Source organism: Gasterosteus aculeatus, chromosome 10 (genome assembly GCF_964276395.1).
Source record: "Gasterosteus aculeatus chromosome 10, fGasAcu3.hap1.1, whole genome shotgun sequence".
Lineage (NCBI taxonomy): Eukaryota > Metazoa > Chordata > Actinopteri > Perciformes > Gasterosteidae > Gasterosteus > Gasterosteus aculeatus.
In genome coordinates this window covers 3,086,488-3,106,209 of record NC_135697.1, presented here as the reverse complement: position 1 = coordinate 3,106,209, position 19,722 = coordinate 3,086,488, and the positions used below count along the sequence as shown (strand labels likewise).

At 44.9% G+C, this 19,722-nt stretch overlaps 1 protein-coding gene and 1 long non-coding RNA gene across 5 annotated transcripts in view; both read right to left on the bottom strand.

Annotated features, from left to right (window-relative positions):
• Positions 1-19,722, bottom strand: part of LOC120826883 (uncharacterized) — a 315,723-nt gene that overhangs the window by 58,308 nt on the left and 237,693 nt on the right. The window lies entirely within an intron of this gene.
• On the bottom strand, positions 42-18,042 carry LOC144383437 (uncharacterized). Of its 2 annotated transcripts, none has more exons than XR_013450835.1 (5): positions 16,921-18,042; positions 16,722-16,783; positions 804-881; positions 586-700; positions 42-491 (listed from the first exon to the last, which is right to left on the bottom strand). It is a non-coding gene; the product is annotated as an uncharacterized LOC144383437 (long non-coding RNA). The 2 variants fall into 2 exon arrangements; XR_013450834.1 differs by lacking the exons at positions 16,722-16,783; positions 16,921-18,042 and adding exons at positions 972-1,033; positions 1,171-2,335.

Genomic DNA, 19,722 nt, shown 5'->3' with positions numbered 1-19,722 from the left:
TAGTTATCTGATTTGAAAAACCTTGCCTAAAAACAGCTCATTTGAATCTAGCTTTTAAAATTCCATTAGTCGGAAGATAAAGTGTTAAATATGCCAGTAAACTGACAAATAGAGACTGATGGAATGACCTCTAAAATCCTTCTCTTAGCTTGACACATATAGAGGATTATTCCTTCCACAAGCTCTCACCCAGGAGGGTCGTTTCAGGCAGAAAATGCGATTCATGAAATGTGCAGTCATTTTCCCCCCGTTTCAATACAGCTGACTGATTAGTTTACAGCTGAGTAACTGGGTTGTAGACCGTCACTGGCGCCGTGTTTTCCGAGGCAGGTCTGTTGTGCAGGCGGCTCGTGCGTGTGTGGCGACCGTACAATCCACCCCGAGACCCCACCAACAACGCCGTCCCCTCCGTCCGACGTGAGCTCTACGGTGGCGGATTTCCAGAGTTCCACCTCGTCATCAGCCAGCTCACTTTGTCTCGATTCCAGCAGCTGTAAAAACAACAATGAATCAGTACTGTGCGATGCGTACGGACACAACACATCTATCAATGCACCTGAAACAAGTCAGCAAATAAACTCTGACCCTCTTTGTTCTCGCTCGACTCCGCGCTGAATCCTTCGCAGCTTCCGCCCGCAATGAGTGTTCCGCCTGAACCTGAAGCTCCTGCGTCCCGTCTCACAATACGTCTCACAGGCGGCTGGAAAACAATTAAATGAGTGTGGTATGAATCCAAAAAAAATCAAACGCAAGTCACAGTAACATTTAACAAGGAAGGAGAAACAGTAAACAGTGTCACTTACACACAATGACGTCGTCTAAATCTGGACTTTTCCCGGAGCAAATACGAGGTCACCGCCTCATTATGAGGAGAGATTAGTCTGTGAAAACAAAATGTACAGTTATGATCGCTATCCATACGTATATATTCCCTTATACCGCAGAATGAAAGCATATTCTGTAAATCTGACCCTTGCTCCGGTCCGTAGCGCCTGTAATTCGTCTCGGAGTTGTGAAGACGGCGCACCGCTTCCTGTAAACGACACGGCAAAGAAAACACACTTTAATAAAGCTGTTTCTGCTCACTTGTAAGGCTACTAGGCTACTCTTAGCTTAGCTTGAGGCTACGCTACTTTTAGCTTAGCTAGCAGTCATCGAACGTATTCTTACCGCCATCTTGGGATTGTGCGCCCGTCTCCTCTTCTTTGAGTCGGTTCCTCTCCTCTATGGACAGAAACCCGCAGAGTCCCGAACGCTCCAGTGGAGCGAACCGCTCGTTGATATCGGCAGTTTGTTGTTGGAGTTGACGAGACGATCCACTGAGAGCGTTCAGCAGCTTCTTCTCGTCTGTCTGCGGACTGGCCGAAAGTTGGTGACCGTGGAGAGGAGTTGAAGGCGAGTTGAACGCGAGACGTCGTCCAGCCATTATTCACGAAGCAGCAAAAACCAAACAAAGGAACTGGAGATACAGTTCTTCTGAATATAGTAACACACGTGTCTGTTTGTATGCTCGTCTTGCAAGTACTGCTGTATCAGTCATGCTTATGACCTCACACGTGATTGGACGAGGAGTCTAAGAGTCCTCCAATCACATACGAGGTTATTGTTATAGGGAAGGACCAGTATTTTAGGAAGACAAATGGTTGGGACTTTGAAACAGCTGATATGCTTTATGTAAAGCCGTGTTTTGGTGTCAGCAGAACGACTTTCCCTAGAAATCTGTACAGTGGTGCCTCTTTCTCCATTCCACCAGACACTCTTGAGTCTGACAGACATGCAATGTTGACAATGTATCATCACATGTACCCTTGTGTCACTGAGGTTGAATGTTTTGCCATGACATGTAAACGGGTAACATATATGAATGTAACTTACTCAATCGATAGATGCAGAGCATAAAGGTCAGCATATGTTCATGCTAAGTGGTGTGGAAACACTAACAGTTTTGAGGAACCCGTCCTTGACCCTCTAGCAGAACTACGACCAGCCATTATAAAGCAGTTTATAGTTGTTAATGTTGTGTCAAAGGGTACGGCATTTAAACATGTTCTTGCACAAGTTTCCTGGCTTCATCTCCACCCGGACAGACATTTTTATGGAAAGCCAATAGAAGTTTGGGGCTTGCAGGGAACAGACACGTCATACAGCATCATTTCTGCCAGGTGAGCGCATTGCTAGAAGATGTGTGGTTAATACATCCTCTGTGCATTTAAGTAAGACCAAAGAAAAGGTCACTGTAGTCCTGCCACTATGCACTGTAGTTGAGCTCTAGGAGACTGTGATCTCTGCAGACCCCTCATGCTGATTCAAATGTTGTTTGCATGGAATGCTCATTTTACCTCGATTAAAACTAACCAACTAAGAAGTTGTTTTGTGTATCTTTTTTACATAACATTTGCCTTTGCTAATGGCGTACACAGTAATCTAGCATATTTGTAATAAATTAATCAATTCAAGCTAAAATGTAAGACTATAATTAGGCTACTGAGCCTGATCTATTTGTACCAGAGATTTTCTTACCTTTTAAAAAAATGTCACCTGGGCTAAAACTCCCTCTGCGACCCTGATTTGCATTTGAATAGCTCACCGCATTTTCATTTACATGTCAAAGCCTCCCCTAGAATTAGGAGGAGGGGGGCCATGGGGGGACAACTGCCAAGGGAGGCCCACATCAATTTCTGACAATTTACGGCAGTTTTCGGCGTTGCCCGCAAATTGCCGCAAACCTGAAATTCCACGACAATTTACAGTGCCGCATACTGCCGAAAATCCCACTTTTCATGCAGTATGAGATCCTATCAGAGCTGCATCCAGCTCTGATGAAATGGCATAAGAGCAAAGAAAACTGAATGTTTTGCATCGTTATTTGTTATTTCTGAAAAGCACAAATTTTATTTATATTTCCAGGTTTTGTTTTGTTTTGCAGCATGTTCATATTTCTAACTTGTATCATTTTGACAGGAGATATATAAAAGCGCAATTTCATCACGGGAAGGTGGCGACGGTTCACGTGAGCTGCCGTTCACCTCGTAGGACGGTGGCGATAATCAAAGAGGCAACGCTAAAACAATAAAGGGACATGTGGATCGACCGCGCACGCTAAATGACCCATTTCTAGTGGTCGAGTGGACGGTGTGGCCGGGGTGCGGAGTGGGGGGGCGGGGCGGGGGGCTGCCGTCATGAGCTTGCAGGTCGCTGTGTTGTGCCTGATTCTCAATAAAGTTAGAAACAATGATTTACTGCGAACGCGTGGCCGTGAAGATACTCGTTAACATGTGATTTGCATGAGGAGGAGGACGCGGGTCCATGTCTCTACTGAAAAAGAAATATGAACATGCTGCAAAACAAAATAAAACCTGGAAATATAAATAAAATTTGCTTTTCGGAAATAACAAATAACGATGCAAAACATTCAGTTTTCTTTGCTCTTAAGCCATTTTATCAGAGCTGGATGCTTTGCATCTTTTTTTGGCAACAAGTTGGTTTATGTTTGGCGCGAGGTCCCGTGTTGTGGAGACTCTCAGGATGGACTGAAGGTTCATCAGTGAGACGACTCCTGTGTGCTGTTTTGTTTGTCTTCACTGAGAACAGCTTCTCACGCAGATATGTGCTACCAAACATGCACAAGGTTCGATGTAGACGGAGCTGGGACATTGCTGCGGGACTGGAGTGAATAAACAGTGTCGGACTTTGTCTTTAGTGTCCCATCACACTGCAGCTCAATCAGCTCCATCTGAAACTGCACAGGTGCAGTTTCCACGTCGACGGCAAATGGGTTGCGAAACAACTCAAAATTATTTTTTTGTTCCTCAAAATCACCAAAGCGCCGCGCGAACTCCGCGCGCAGTGCGCTCAGTTTATCAGCAACGTGCGTATTTGGGAACACCGCTGTGCCGCATTAGTTGGCAACAGGGAAAGTGGGGCAAGTTGCACTGGTGCATTTGTGTCTCCCATAAAATCAGCTTCACTTGAAATGCCTTCACTGCGTCATACATGTCGGTGATCATGCGGTCACGTCCCTGGAGCTGGAGGTTTAAGGCGTTGAGACGAGCGGTTATGTCAGCCAGAAACGCAACGGAAAGCGCTCGGCAAGGCAGCTGAAGCGCTGCATTATGGGATCTGTAGTTTATTCTGTTATCAGCGCTTCATATCGTCGGGCCATTAGTAACAATAATATAAAATGATCTCGCGGGCCAGATATAATTGCATGCCGGGCCGGATATGGCCCGCGGGCCTTGAGTTTGACATATATGCTCTAGGTGGTCTTCAAACACGTTACTCCACCTGTTGTTCTGGCGGTAAATTGCTCTGCAACACACGCAAGTGTGTGTTCAAAATGAAGAAACGCCGGACGGACAGAGGGCATCGGTGATCGAAAGGTTAAAATCAAATGTATTTAATAAAAGAAAGGGTGTTGTGGTAAAAGTAGTGAGCAGGGTTTCCACCTTCAATACAAAATAATAACCCTGCGATCCCCGGTGATTCCTCCCACCCTCGTCGGTACTTTTGCATCCGCTTTCGGTTCATAGCTGGACGCGGGCGGATGTATCTGAGCCATAGATATTATATACAAAGGCCTTTATATATAATATCTATGTCTGAAGCTGCCTCCGCCATTCTTTCAAATCCAACCTACGCCAAGAGACCCGCCCTCCTCTGACTCTGATCCGCAGCGTGAAGGAGTGCTAACTTTTTAATAACGGATCAAAAATATTAATGCACGCGTTTTAAAAAAAAGATAACAAGGAAATTGTGTTCATAGCGGTTTGGGATATTTTTGTTGATTTCCGAGATTCAAGTATAGTTCTCCTTTTTGTGTGTGATACAGTGGAGAAAATAAAGTATTTATTTTGCAGGAATGTAACCATAGAAACCATTTGATGACATCCGACATAGTGTCATTTGATGTCATCACTCTTTGATCTTGCAATGTAACCATATATGGCATAAATAGCAACCATTTCACACTGTGTGATGTCATCACGTTTCCATGGTTACATGCCTGTCATCTGATCTCATCAGTCTTTCCTTTGATCTGGCAAGGCATTCCATTCCATAACTCAGAACATAACAGAAGTGCAGAGCTCCTGAGAGCTGAAGTTGAACATCTGTCTAATTTTGAAAAAACGTTTTACCCCCAGTACAAGGACTCATCTGCACAATGTCAGGTGAGGTTTCCTCAGACATGGACAACTCCAGCAGTGAGGAATCATTCTGTATGGAATCCAACTCTGAAACTCCAACCTCAGCGGAACCATTGCAGGAAAAAGAGCTCTCCATACTCTGCAACAAGTCTGTACAATACAAAGTATTGGAGTTTATTGGAGAAGGAACTTTTGGCAAAGTAGCCAAATGTGTCAATTTGAAAGCAAATGAGAACACGGCCATGAAGATCCTCAAAGACGTCAATGATTATGCCATCGAAGTACAAATGCTGGAAAAGCTCAGGAAACTTGATACAGAGAAAAACAACTTGGTGGGATTCGTGGATAATTTCATAGTCGATGACAAGTCTTGCATCGCTTTTGAGTGTTTAGACAGGAGTCTTTACGATTTGATGGAACAGAGAGAGGCACCATTGACTCTTAATGAAATCCGTCCTATAACTCGTCAGCTACTTGTAGCACTCAACGCCCTGAAGGGTATCGGCATCCTTCATGCAGACGTAAAACTTGACAACGTTATGCTCGTCAACCACCAAGATGAGCCCTTCAGAGTGAAATTAATTGACTTTGGTTTGGCCATGCCAGCCTCCGAAGCACGGGAAGGAATGATTGCACAACCTATTGCATACCAAGCACCAGAAGTGTCCTTGGGCCTCCCCATATCTGAAGCCATTGACATGTGGTCACTGGGATGTCTCTTGGCATCTCTGTTTTTATACCAAGACATCTTCATTGGTGAATCTTTGTACGACGTAATGAACACTGTTTGCTGTCTGCTCGGTCAGCCACAAGACCACCTGCTAGATGCTGGAAAATACACTCACCAGTATTTCAAGAGGGAACGCTGCTCTCCCAATTCACAATGGAGACTGAAGACACCGGAAGAGTACAAGAAGGAAAATGATGACCAGCTGCAATTGTCAGAGTGGGAATTTGACCGAATTGGAAATTTGGCTGACGCAGTAAACAAATATTCAAATGCAATTGAGGAGGTTGAAGTTGAAGACACAAGGGCATTTTTAAATCTCCTTCAAATGTTGCTCAATCCAGATGCTGAGAAGAGAATAACACCTCAGCAAGCCTTGGAACATTCTTTTGTCACCATGAGTCACCTGGCTGACTACGCTCACAGAAGCTCTTATACACAAGCTGCCTTTGAGCTGATGGTCGTCTGCCCTGCGTGTGATTCAGACGAATGTCATGAATATCTCAGCGATTTTGAAAGCGACACGGAATCATCTGACTCAGGAAAGGTTTCCTCAAACATGGACAACTCCAGGACTGAGGAATCATCCTGCATGGAATCCAACTCTGAAACTCCAACCTCACCGAAACCATTGCAGGAAAAAGAGCTTTTTATACTCCGCAACAAGTCTGTACAATACAAAGTATTGGAGTTTATTGGAGAAGGAAATTTTGGCAAAGTAGCCAAGTGTGTCAATATGAAAACAAATGAGAATACGGCCATAAAGATCCTCAAAGACGTCAATGATTATGACGACGAAGTAGAAATGCTGGAAGAGCTTAGGACACTTGACCCAGAGAAAAACAACTTGGTGAGATTCATGGACAGTTTCATAGACGATGACAAGTCTTGCATCGCTTTGGAGTTGCTAGACAGGAGTCTTTGGGATTTGATGGTACAGAGAAAGAAACCATTGACTCTTAATGAAATCCGTCCTATAACCCGTCAGCTACTTGTAGCATTCAACGCCCTGAAGGGTATCGGCATTCTTTACACAGACCTGAAACTTGACAACGTTATGCTCGTCAACCACCGAGATCAGCCCTTCAAGGTGAAATTAATTGACTTTGGTTTGGCCATGCCAGTTTCCGAAGTAGAGGAAGGAATGATTGTACAACCTTGTCAAAACCGAGCACCAGAAGTGTCCTTGGGCCTCCCCATATCTGAAGCCATTGACATGTGGGCACTGGGATGTGTCTTGGCATGTCTGTTTTTTGGCCACAACATCTTCTATGGAACATCAACATATGGCGTAATGAAAACTATTTGCTGTCTGCTCGGTCAGCCACAAGACCACCTGCTAGATGCTGGAAAAGACACTCACCAGTATTTCAAGAGGGAACGCTGCCCTCCCAATTCACAATGGAGACTAAAGACAGCGGAGGAGTACAAGAAGGAAAATGATGACCAGCTGCAATTGTCAAAGAGGAACTTTGACCATATCGGAAATTTGGCTGACGCAGTAAACAAATATTCAAATGCAATTGAGGAGGTTGAAGTTGAAGACACAAGGGCATTTTTGAATCTCCTTCAAATGTTGCTTAATTCAGATGCTGAGATGAGAATAACACCTCAGCAAGCTTTGGAACATTCTTTTGTCACCATGAGTCACCTGGCTGACTACGCTCACAAAAGCCCATATACACACGCTGCCATTGACCTGATGGTCGTCTGCCCTGCGTGTGATTCAGACGAATGTCAATATCTCAGCGATTTTGAAAGCGACACGGAATTATCTGACTCAGGAGAGGTTTCCTCAAACATGGACAACTCCAGGACTGAGGAATCATCCAGCATGGAATCCAACTCTGAAACTCCAACCTCACCGAAACCATTGCAGGAAAAAGAGCTTTTCATACTCCGCAACAAGTCTGTACAATACAAAGTATTGGAGTTTGTTGCAGAAGGAGGTTTTGGAAAAGTAGCCAAGTGTGTCAATATTAAAACAAATGAGAATACGGCCATAAAGATCCTCAAAGACGTCAATGATTATGACGACGAAGTAGAAATGCTGGAAGAGCTCAGGACACTTGACCCAGAGAAAAACAACTTGGTAGACGATGACAAGTCTTGCATCGCTTTTGAGTCCAGGACCGAGGAAGCACACTGCATGGAATCCAACTGTGAAACTGCATCCTCACCGAAACGGTTTGGGTTCACGTGTTGTTCTATTTTGTAGTTTATGCACACAAATGCGGTGGCGAGCTAACCGGAGCGTCTCGCCCGCCATCCGGAGAGATAGAATGTTGCATCTTTGTCTTACAGTAGGCTACCATCAACAGAATCTTGAACGAATGCAAATATGTGTAACTAAGCTTAAAATGACTTGCCATTCACCACCACAACGCCCCCCCCCTTCCCTCACACACACACACCCCCTTTTTCCCTCTCCTCCTGCCCTGCCACTACTGCCTCTTCATCTTTATCATCTTTTAATCCCAGTCCCCCTTGTGCCAGTACCCCCGTGACCCTCTTCATTTACCATATAACCTAACCCCCGCTGAAACAGGGTTCCCACAGAAAAAATTCCATGCTACCTCCTGATTTTCCAGGTTCTATATTAAGTCATAATCTATAGGACCCTGAAGCTTTCTGCCCCCCACCTCCCCTCACAAACACAACCCCCTAGGACACTGACTACTTGCATACAGGCAGAAACTAAAGCTCTGCAAACCTGTGGTGAGGGAATTCAAGTACTGGACCAGTGAGACGCTGGAGGATCTTCGGGCGTGCTTTGACTGCACAGACTGGGATGTTTTCAGAACTGCTACTGACAGTCTGGATGAGTTCACAGAGGCTTCTGTGAGGACAGCTGTGTACCATCATGCACCAGGGTGAGTTACAACAACGACAAACCCTGGTTCACAGCGGAACTCAAAACACTACGCCTGCAGAAGGATCAGGCATTTAGGAGTGGGGACAAAGACTTGTACACAGAGGCAAAATACAAGTTTAGCAAGGCGGTGAGAGATGCTAAACGACTGTACTCTGAGAAACTCCAACAACAGTTCTCAGCAAGTGACTCTGCTTCGGTCTGGAGAGGCCTCAAACACCTCACCAACTACAAGCCAAAAACCCCCCACTCCATGAATGACCTCCGCCTGGCAGACGAGCTCAATGAGTTCTACTGCAGATTTGAAAGACAATGTCCTGATCCCATCCCCCACAGCTCCACCAACCTGCTGCAGTCCCCCTCCCCTCCCTCCCCCAGCCCATCAGGTGCTCACGCCTCTTCAACCTTCCCCTCCCCCACCAGCAACGACCCTCTCTATTCTGGAGAGAGACGTTAACCGGCTCTTTAGAAGACTTAATCCCCGTAAGGCAGCCGGTCCGGACTCCGTTTCCCCTCACTCCCTGAAGCATTGTGCTGACCAGCTGTCTCCGGTGTTCACTGACATCTTCAACACCTCCCTGGAGACATGCCACGTACCAGCCTGCTTCAAGGCCTCCACCATCATCCCTGTCCCCAAGAAGCCCAGAATCACAGGACTCAAGGACTACAGGCCCGCCGCCCTGACCTCTGTAGTCATGAAGTCTTTTGAACGTCTAGTCCTGACCCACCTGAAGTCCCTCACCGACCCCCTCCTGGACCCCCTGCAGTTCGCCTACAGAGCCAACAGGTCTGTGGACGATGCTGTCAACATGGCCCTCCACTACATCCTCCAGCATCTGGACTCCCCAGGAACCTACGCCAGGATTCTGTTTGTGGGCTTCCTTGTATGTTCCTTGTATGTTTGACATATTTTGGCTAATAAATGTTTCCTGATTCCTGATTCCTTACTTGATATAAAAGACGTGCCAGTCAAGTCTCTTACCCTCCTCTTTCATCTTCTCCCCCTCTTCCTCCTCCTCTGCACTCAATAAGTCATAAGAACTCAATTTATCAATTTACCAATAAATATGTGCAACTCAATCTAACAACATCGATGCAATCCTGATTTTCCAGGTATGAATCATTGGGTCAACTTAAAAAAATGTTAACGTTTTCCACTAGAATTTTTAAGTTAAGCCAATTAATTCAAAGCAATGTTTTGAGTATGGTGGAGTAGCTTTTGGGCCACAATAAAACACATTTCTAAGTAATATGAACTTATTAATTGTCAACATGAATACAAACGGACAGCAGCTAAGGGATGCCTTCCTGGTCCTCAAAAAGAACAGAAACTCAGACAGTATTATTCAAATGAATTCGAGCCATTTATTTAAATTAAAGTAACTGTAATAAACAGTAGCACAATTCTTAAAAGTGGAAAAACATACATTTGTAGGCAACATTCTCCTGAGACACAAAATAACATGCACTCAGATATTTATGAGGAGAAAGTGTTATAAAATTAAAACAGAGTGCATGAAATCACCATCCTTTGACATGAACAAATGAAAATGATTTAAAACAAAATATGACAGATGACTGTATATTAAAAGGCACACATTTCAACATCAAATGAAGTTCTATCAATCAACTTTGGCAGTACTTGCATCATCTCTTATCTCATCAATATCAGACTACTCACCCTCCTGATTAACTCCAGCAAAAATTTCCAAAGAGAGACACTGCATATCAAGTTCAAAATAACACCAACACCCTCAGAGAACAGAGGCCATCCTTTTCAATTCGGATTACACTGATTTGGTTTTCACTCAGTACTGTAGGTATTAATATTATCTCAGAAAAAAATAACAAGCGAGTTGTGTGAGTGCGTGTGATGTGAGCCTCCCTCACACATGGTCGATCAACTCTACTCTAGAAAATACTTTACTTTGTTACTTTAGAGCTGGCTTTTTGTCCATCGAGCTCAAGACATAGCTTCTGAAATACCTCAAAAGTAAATTTCAAATGCTTGGGATAGCTAAGGTTAAGGGCATAGATCACTCCCATCAGCAAAGCACAGGATCTGGCGACAGGTGTACGTCGAGGTTCTCCACATCCTTGTAAAGGAAATTAGAAGGTGTTAGGATGTATAAAATGCATAGCTCAAGCTCTTCAGGTTGATGTGCATTAGGGAATGCAGGGTGACCATGTACTTCAACGCATAGCAGAGGCTGGTGTATTAAAACAGCCATATCTCCAAGCGGGAAGGCTACAGAGACATGCAGTTCAAACAAAATTAAAAGCGTACTCAATTTCTTACGTTATAATGTTTGAAAAGGTCCTCCTCCTTCTCTCCAAGTGTCACGTATGGTTTCATTTCCCGTCTTATTTTGTAGTTTTCTGCTTCTTGTCTCCCTGGGTAACTTCACTACCTGCCTGGTCCTGTCATCCCCTGTAATTGTCTGATCGTTTCCACCTGTGTCCAATCTTTAAGCCGTGTGTCTCTTGTGTCACTTGTCGCGTCATTGTCTATCGTCCTGGATGTTCCTCGTTCCTGCCTGCCTTTTTGCCCCCTGTTCCTGTGTGTGTTTTTGCCCACTGGCCTTTTCTTTATTGCCCTTTTGACCATTAGTCTTTTGTTACTCCACGTCTGCGTTTGAGTCCTGCCTTCCTACCCGACCCTGACACCAAGATGGACTATGAGGCAGAGAATGGCAATTTCTCTGTGCTCCACGCCCCTATTGATGTTTCCTCAGTTTCCAGATGTTCACCAACCCCGATTCAGACGTTTAAAGGAAAGATGAATGAGTCATAAATTGACAGTTTATGGAGAAGAATGTGGAGCATCTGTTGGTGATCCAGAGCAATATTCACCTATAAACTTAAAGAGAGTAACAAATACATAAAATAGAAAACTAAATAATTTACCACAAAGTACTTTGTACTTAGTACTTGGCCGGTGGACTGCGGTACTACCTCCTGCGATGCTCATTCACCCTCTGTTTGGACCACGCCCCGCTCCAATGGCTCCACCGCATGAAGGATACCAACGGATCACTCGGTGGCATCTGGCTCTACAACCATGTAACTTCACGGCGGGCCATAGGCTGGGGGCGCAGGGGGTATGTGGTGGCGGGCGTGGTTTTGGCTCGTCTGCAGAGGGGAGAGAGAGAGGGGGAGTGGCTCAGTGAACGGTGCCAGGTGGAGGCGATTGGCCTCAGCTGAGCTGAATGTTGATTGATTGTGTTTGTCTTGTTATTTAAAACGCAGTAAGGGCGATCGGGACGAGAAGGGAGCCGCAAAATGAGCGAGCTAGACGCCGGGAGCGCTGTGTTTTGAGGAGTGTAAGAAGCAAAATAAAAGTATTGTCAACTAAACCTGCCGTGTCCTGCCTTATTCCGGAACCCCAAAAACCCACACCCGTGACAACATGTATGCATTTTAGGGGGTTGGACATGCTGACAATAGAAGATCAAAGCACCCGCCTCATGATTAGAGGACGATCTTTACCAACTGAGCCACAGCTCCTACTGGCTGTCTTCTTTTGAAGTCGCTTTTGAAGGACTTCAAAATAAGTAGAAGACAACTATCACTGCCGCAAATGTATTTGTTTATGTCTTGGTCCCATTCTGTTAACTGTCAGGTGGTGGACCTTTATCCCGAGTAACGACCAAGCCCAAAATTGTAAACATTTAAAACAACTAATATACAGAAATATCTGCTCAATGATTAGTTTTTAGAATTACAAAAACATCTCTTTTAGACTAAAATGTTGAGATTCTTACTTCTTTCAAGCAGGAAGGGATCTCGACCTCGATCACGCCTCCTGAGCATTCACCTTGACGGCCCACAAACCCCCTGTACTCCCCCTCCACTGCCTCTCCAATTGGACGAGACACAGACACACAGCAGATTCTGATTGGTTTCAAGGATGCAGCCTGTTGCTGGGCGGTTTCCATGGAAATCACTGTCATCGTGTGGATGTTGAAACTGGACTAAAGGATAGGGAAACCGCGTTGAAATCTGTGTTATATTTCTTTGTGATGCAGTTAAAATGGCACACTTTTCTCAGATGACATCTCACTCTGCATCCCAATTGTCCTCCTGCAGGATCCAACCTGCTGAACTTGTTCAAAGGCCTGCCCTCACATTCAACTCTTTAACTGTGCAACTAAACTAACCGGTTAAATCTATAAAGGGTACCAGAGGGATGAGTTGGGCTCTTGAGATCAAACATACTGTATATCATAATAATGGGGGCTGACTGTACTATTAGTTTGGCCTACGCATTGATCTGCCACAACTTAAAAACTGCCTCCAATTAAGAAAAAACTGGCCCTTTAAAATGAAAGAAATGTTTTAGAATGATTACATTGTATTCGTCAACATTATCATGTCCATTTTTATTTTAGGAGCACTATTCCCTACATCCTTGCTTTTTGCTCTTCCTCAGCTCATAAAGTGTTTGAATTGCGACTTCAAATAGCTGGTGGGAATCCTCTGATCTACAGTAAAGCCTGAAGAAAATAATCAGAGGCAATAATTAAGAAGAAATATTTGGAGGGAGAACCGCAGAGGGAGGGACATGGAGAGGAGAGAGACTAATGGACCGAGAAGACCAAGAGTCCATATTCGCTTACAAGCGCCAGCAGATATCCGATTTAACTCACAAATAGTGTTTGTATTTTACGGTAGAGCGCTGACTTATCTGCGTGGCATTTAGCATGCACATATGACAAATAAACTGCAAGGAAAGCGTCCGGCAGCACTTTGAGTTCTGCTTTTTAGAATAAAAGCAAATGATTGTTTAGCTGTGGCTTGATGGCTTGATGATGGATCAGGCAGCTTTATTTACAGGGATATTTTTGGTCATTGGAAAAGAAGAATGTTGATTGTTTGATTTTTAGTTATTCTTTGCCGCAGATGTACCTGCCAATGTGGAGATTATTAACTGCATTAAGATTTTAGATCAATTAGGATTATGTAAGCAATAAGCATTAACGGCTTAATAGAGAGTACATGGATACAGCTTTGGTTTTATACGCGAGTTAAAAGACCAAGTGAACCAAGTGAAGTGTAACGCACCACAAGAGACCAGAGTGAACTCAAGCGCAGAGCGCAGTTTTATTAGCGGGGTACAGACAAGGATCAGGCGTGGTAGTGTCCGGTGAACAGGCAGGGGTCGAAAAGCCAGGCAAGCAGGGAACAGACTGAGGCACCGTCAGGGAGCAGGCGAGGTCGTAGCTGGAGGTCAGGCGGGGGGTCGAGAGCCGGGAGCGCGGAGGTTGGCAGAGGTACCGTCGGGGGTCAGGCAGGCGTGAACGAGGTCTGGGACAAAGGAGAGGTCAATAACAGGTAGGCAGAAACAGGATATCAGGAGAACGCTCAGAATGTGATGGCAACATGCACAAGACTTCGCATCGGCCTCTGAGGCTTCGGCAGCTTAAATGCCCAACCTCTCCTGATGAGAGACGAGCCACAGGTGCGTTGGTGGGAGTGGCCGCGCCCGCTCAGTGGGCTGATCCCGAGTGGCACAAACCATTGTAACGTGCCACAGAGGGGTGACTGAGATCCCGAGCTTCGGACCTTAGTATTCCGGAGACGGGGAACGTCTGTATGTGACATGAAGTTTATTCTGAAAAGATACGACTCACTCACAGTAAACCTAAGGTATACCCTGCTTTATGGTGTATTTTATTCTAAATCAACCTTAATTTACGAAACGGGCATCATCGCAATCACAATAATTTATTACCATGTATGTTGCAAAGAATTTTTCTTGTCGGGATGGTGTAAACAATCAAAATAAATACACAAGCATGTGCACAAGGGGAAAAGTCTAATTATGTTTGAATATAAAATAAAGTGTAAGATATTATATATTAAGTAATTAGCCGAGACGATGTGCAAAAATTGTGCAAAGATCGGGCAAGAGAGCTTGCCATACAGCAGAGAGGGGATGATTGTTTTCAAGCAGAAGTGCACCAACAAGTTCCGGAGGAACTCAGATGCTGGTGAATGACAGGATCTGCATCATCTGCTACAGACCTGTTGGCTCCGTAGGCAAATTGCAGGTGGTCCAGGAGTGGGTCGGATCTCAGGTGGGACTGGACAAGGCGTTCAAAAGACTTCATGACCACACAGGTGAGGGCGTCGAGCTTGTAGTCATCAAGTCCTGTGTTACTTGGGTTTTTAGGGTCGGGGAGGATGGTGCAGGCTTTGAAGCAGGCCAGTAGGTAGCATGTCTCCAGCGAGGTGAGACAGAAAACGGGCTGGCTGCCTTCCTGGGGTTCTGACGTTTGAACTGGTTGAGGACTGGACGCTACGCCTGCTGGACGTTGCCCTACGGTGGGATGTAAACCTTAACGATGATGTCTGAAGCAAACTCCTCTGGGGAGTAAAAACTCATGATGACATCATCTAGGTAAGGGGAGCAGTGGTGCAGGACCTCTGTCACGTTGCTGTACCAGCTACTGTTGGTGTGAAAACAGATAGTGTCCCCTTTCAGCAAGAGCTTTCGACTTGTCGGTAATGCATATGATCTCGTTAGAGCGCATACTGCCGCTGTCACGGTAGTTTTCTGCATCATGTCTTCCTGGTAACTTCACTTCCTGCCTTGTCCTGTCTTCCCCTGTGATTGTCTGTCATGTCATGATTGTTTCCAGCACCTCTCTAGTGTATTTAAGCCATGTGTGTCTCTTGTTACTTTGTCATTGCATATTGTCCGGAGGTGCATGTCACTGCGTTCATGCTTCTTGTCTACGTCCTGCTTCTTGGAATCTTGCCTTTTTGGAACTTGGAACTATTAAAGCCTTTTTGTTTTTTTGAAAAACTCTGCGTTTGAGTCCTCCCTTCTATCCCCCCCTTCCTGACAGCCGCTTCTAGTTATCTGATTTGAAAAACCTTGCCTAAAAACAGGCCGCCATGTATTCATTGTTTGCCTCCGTGTGCATGAAAGCATTGACGCCCAATCATGCCTTCTACTTGCAATGTGGGTTCAATATGTTGTCATGTCTTACATCACGCGGTGGAGCAGAAAGAGATCAATCTGCAAGAGCAGGAGGGGGTCTGCTGGTATTCCCTCACTGAGATCACCCGTATACGTTTAATATCAGCTGTAGGCGGCCATGAAACGATGGACAGGAACAAGACACAAGGACAAGAAGCGTCCTTCTGGTCCGCCCTGCTGGAATGTCTCTGACCTGAGGAAACACTGTGATGAGGTTTCCTCCTGTGACATCTATCCTCCCTTCCCTCTGTCTCATTCATATCAGATACAGTGTTTACTCTGGCTAGCTGCTCTCTCTGCTGGAGGACTGTTGAAACTACATGTTGGTACTTCAAATGGGGGTACATGCAACCCTCCAGTTGAACTTCTGTAATATGTAAAGTAAGGTGAATTAAATCAGCATGGAAATGGTTTCACACAGGACTGCGGCGTCCTGGGTGATAGTCCTGTGTTTTTATCACTAGTTGCAACTCCCCCTTCCCCCATCACCCCAACACCCCCCATGTAACGTATAAGTCTTCTGACCTGAGAATGATATGGTTGCTCATTTGAATCTAGCTTTTAAAATTCCATTAGTCGGAAGATAAAGTGTTAAATATGCCAGTAAACTGACAAATAGAGACTGATGGATTGACCTCTAAAATCCTTCTCACATATAGAGGATTATTCCTTCCACAAGCTCTCACCCGGGAGGGTCGTTTCAGGCAGAATACGTCTCACAGGCGGCTGGAAAACAATTAAATGAGTGTGGTATGAATACAAAAAAAATCAAACGCAAGTCACAGTAACATTTAACAAGGAAGGAGAAACAGTGTCACTTACACACAATGACGTTGTCTAAATCTGGACTTTTCCCAGAGTACATACGAGGTCACCGCCTCATTATGAGGCGAGATTAGTCTGTGAAAACAAAATGTACAGTTATGATCGGTATCCATACGTATATATTCCCTTATAGCGCAGAATGAAAGCATATTCTGTAAATCTGACCCTTGCTCCGGTTCGTAGCGCCTGTAGTTCGTCTCGGAGTTGTGAAGACGGCGCATCGCTTCCTGTAAACGACACGGCAAAGAAAACACACTTTAATAAAGCTGTTTCTGCTCACTTGTAAGACTACTAGGCTACTCTTAGCTTAGCTTGAGGCTACGCTACTTTTAGCTTAGCTAGCAGTCATCGAACGTATTCTTACCGCCATCTTGGGATTGTGCGCCCGTCTCCTCTTCTTTGAGTCGGTTCCTCTCCTCTATGGACAGAAACCCGCAGAGTCCCGAACGCTCCAGTGGAGCGAACCGCTCGTTGATATCGGCAGTTTGTTGTTGGAGTTGACGAGACGATCCACTGAGAGCTTTCAGCAGCTTCTTCTCGTCTGTCTGCGGACTGGCCAAAAGTTGGTGACCGCGGAGAGGAGTTGAAGGCGAGTTGAACGCGAGACGTCGTCCAGCCATTATTCACGAAGCAAAAACCAAACAAAGGAACTGGAGATACAGTTCTTCTGAATATAGTAACACACGTGTCTGTTTGTATGCTCGTCTTGCAAGTACTGCTGTATCAGTCATGCCTATGACCTCACACGTGATTGGACGAGGAGTCTAAGGGTCCTCCAATCACATACGAGGTTATTGTTATAGGGAAGGACCAGTATTTTAGGAAGACAAATGGTTGGGACTTTGAAACAGCTGATATGCTTTATGTAAAGCCGTGTTTTGGTGTCAGCAGAACGACTTTCCCTAGAAATCTGTACAGTGGTGCCTCTTTCTCCATTCCACCAGACACTCTAGAGTCTGACAGACATGCAATGTTGACAATGTATCATCACATGTACCCTTGTGTCACTGAGGTTGAATGTTTTGCCATGACATGTAAACGGGTAACATATATGAATGTAACTTACTCAATCGATAGATGCAGAGCAGAAAGGTCAGCGTATGTTCATGCTAAGTGGTGTGGAAACACTAACAGTTTTGAGGAACCCGTCCTTGACCCTCTAGCAGAACTACGACCAGCCATTATAAAGCAGTTTATAGTTGTTAATGTTGTGTCAAAGGGTACGGCATTTAAACATGTTCTTGCACAAGTTTCCTGGCTTCATCTCCACCCGGACAGACATTTTTATGGAAAGCCAATAGAAGTTTGGGGCTTGCAGGGAACAGACACGTCATACAGCATCATTTCTGCCAGTTGAGCGCATTGCTAGAAGATGTGTGGTTAATACATCCTCTGTGCATTTAAGTAAGACCAAAGAAAAGGTCACTGTAGTCCTGCCACTATGCACTGTAGCTGAGCTCTAGGAGACTGTGATCTCTGCAGACCCCTCATGCTGATTCAAATGTTGTTTGCACGGAATGCTCATTTTACCTTGAATTAAACTCATCTTTTAAAGAAGTTATTTTGTGTATCTTTTTTACATAACATTTGCCTTTGCTAATGGCGTACACAGTAATCTAGCATATTTGAATTAAATTAATCAATTCAAGCTAAAATGTAAGATTATATAATTAGGCTACTGAGCCTGATCTATTTGTACCAGAGATTTTCTTACCTTTTAAAAAAATGTCACCTGGGCTAAAACCCTGATTTGCGTTTGTATAGCTCACCGCATTTTCATTTACATGTCAAAGCCTCCTCTAGAATTAGGAGGAGGGGTCATGGGGGGACAACTGCCAAGGGAGGCCCACATCAATTTCTGACAATTTACGGCAGTTTTCGGCGTTGCCCGCAAATTGCCGCAAACTTGAAATTCCACGACAATTTACAGTGCCGCATACTGCCGAAAATCCCACTTTTCATGCAGTATGAGATCCTATCAGAGCTGGATCCAGCTCTGATAAAATGGCATAAGAGCAAAGAAAACTGAATGTTTTGCATCGTTATTTGTTATTTCTGAAAAGCACAAATTTTATTTATATTTCCAGGTTTTGTTTTGCAGCATGTTCATATTTCTAACTTGTATAATTTTTACTGGATATATTTTTATGGAGAGAAAGATATTTTAGGTTAAGTTAAAGTTTATTTATTGCAGAATAACATTCCTGTCTGTTTGTATTCATATTTATGTTAAAAGAAACTTTTAGTTTTAGTGTGTTCAATAAATGTTTATTCTGTTCGGCCCGCGACCTGAAGTGTGTTTTGAATTTTGGCCCCCGGTGCAAGTTGAGTTTGACACCCCTGACCTAGAGAGTCACGTCTTTGTGTGTGGAAGTTGTTGGTTTGTTTATTTATTTATCATGGACTTTATTGCCTCGTGCTTTTTTCGCGGACATATTTGTCCCGTATTTTCCTCCACAACTTTGTGCACCTCTTGTTCTCCCTCCATGAATCGCAGTAGGACCGAGTGCGAAAAGTGGTCGGTGGAAGCTTCCTTTGTCCGGACGGCAGGCTCCGGTGGCCGGTGGCAGGTTCCCTTTTCGGAGCGGCAGGTTGCATTGGTCGGTGGTCGGTTCTTCCGGTGTTCGGTGGAAGGATCCTTTTTCAGTAGAGACATGGACCCGCGTCCTCCTCCTCATGCAAATCACATGTTAACGAGTATCTTCACGGCCACGCGTTCGCAGTAAATCATTGTTTCTTACTGTATTGAGAATCAGGCACAACACAGCGACCTGCAAGCAGCGCAGCGTCTTTAATAAAGTGATGTGTGTCTTAATGCGATGCTTTAGAAATGAACACACAGGGATTCTGTATTTGTTCATGAAGTCTGAAAAGGGTCATTTGGGCAACGTTTTGATAACCGACCGCAGCCAGCGGGGAGAGAGCACCAGCGGACTGACGGCAGCCCCCCGCCCCGCACCCCCCTCCGCACCCCGGCCACACCGTCCACTCGACCACTAGAAATGGGTCATTTAGCGTGCGCGGTCGATCCACATGTCCCTTCATTGTTTTAGCGTTGCCTCTTTGATTATCGCCACCGTCCTACGAGGTGAACGGCAGCTCACATGAACCGTCGCCACCTTCCCGTGATGAAATTGCGCTTTTATGTTCATGCTGAGTTTGTATC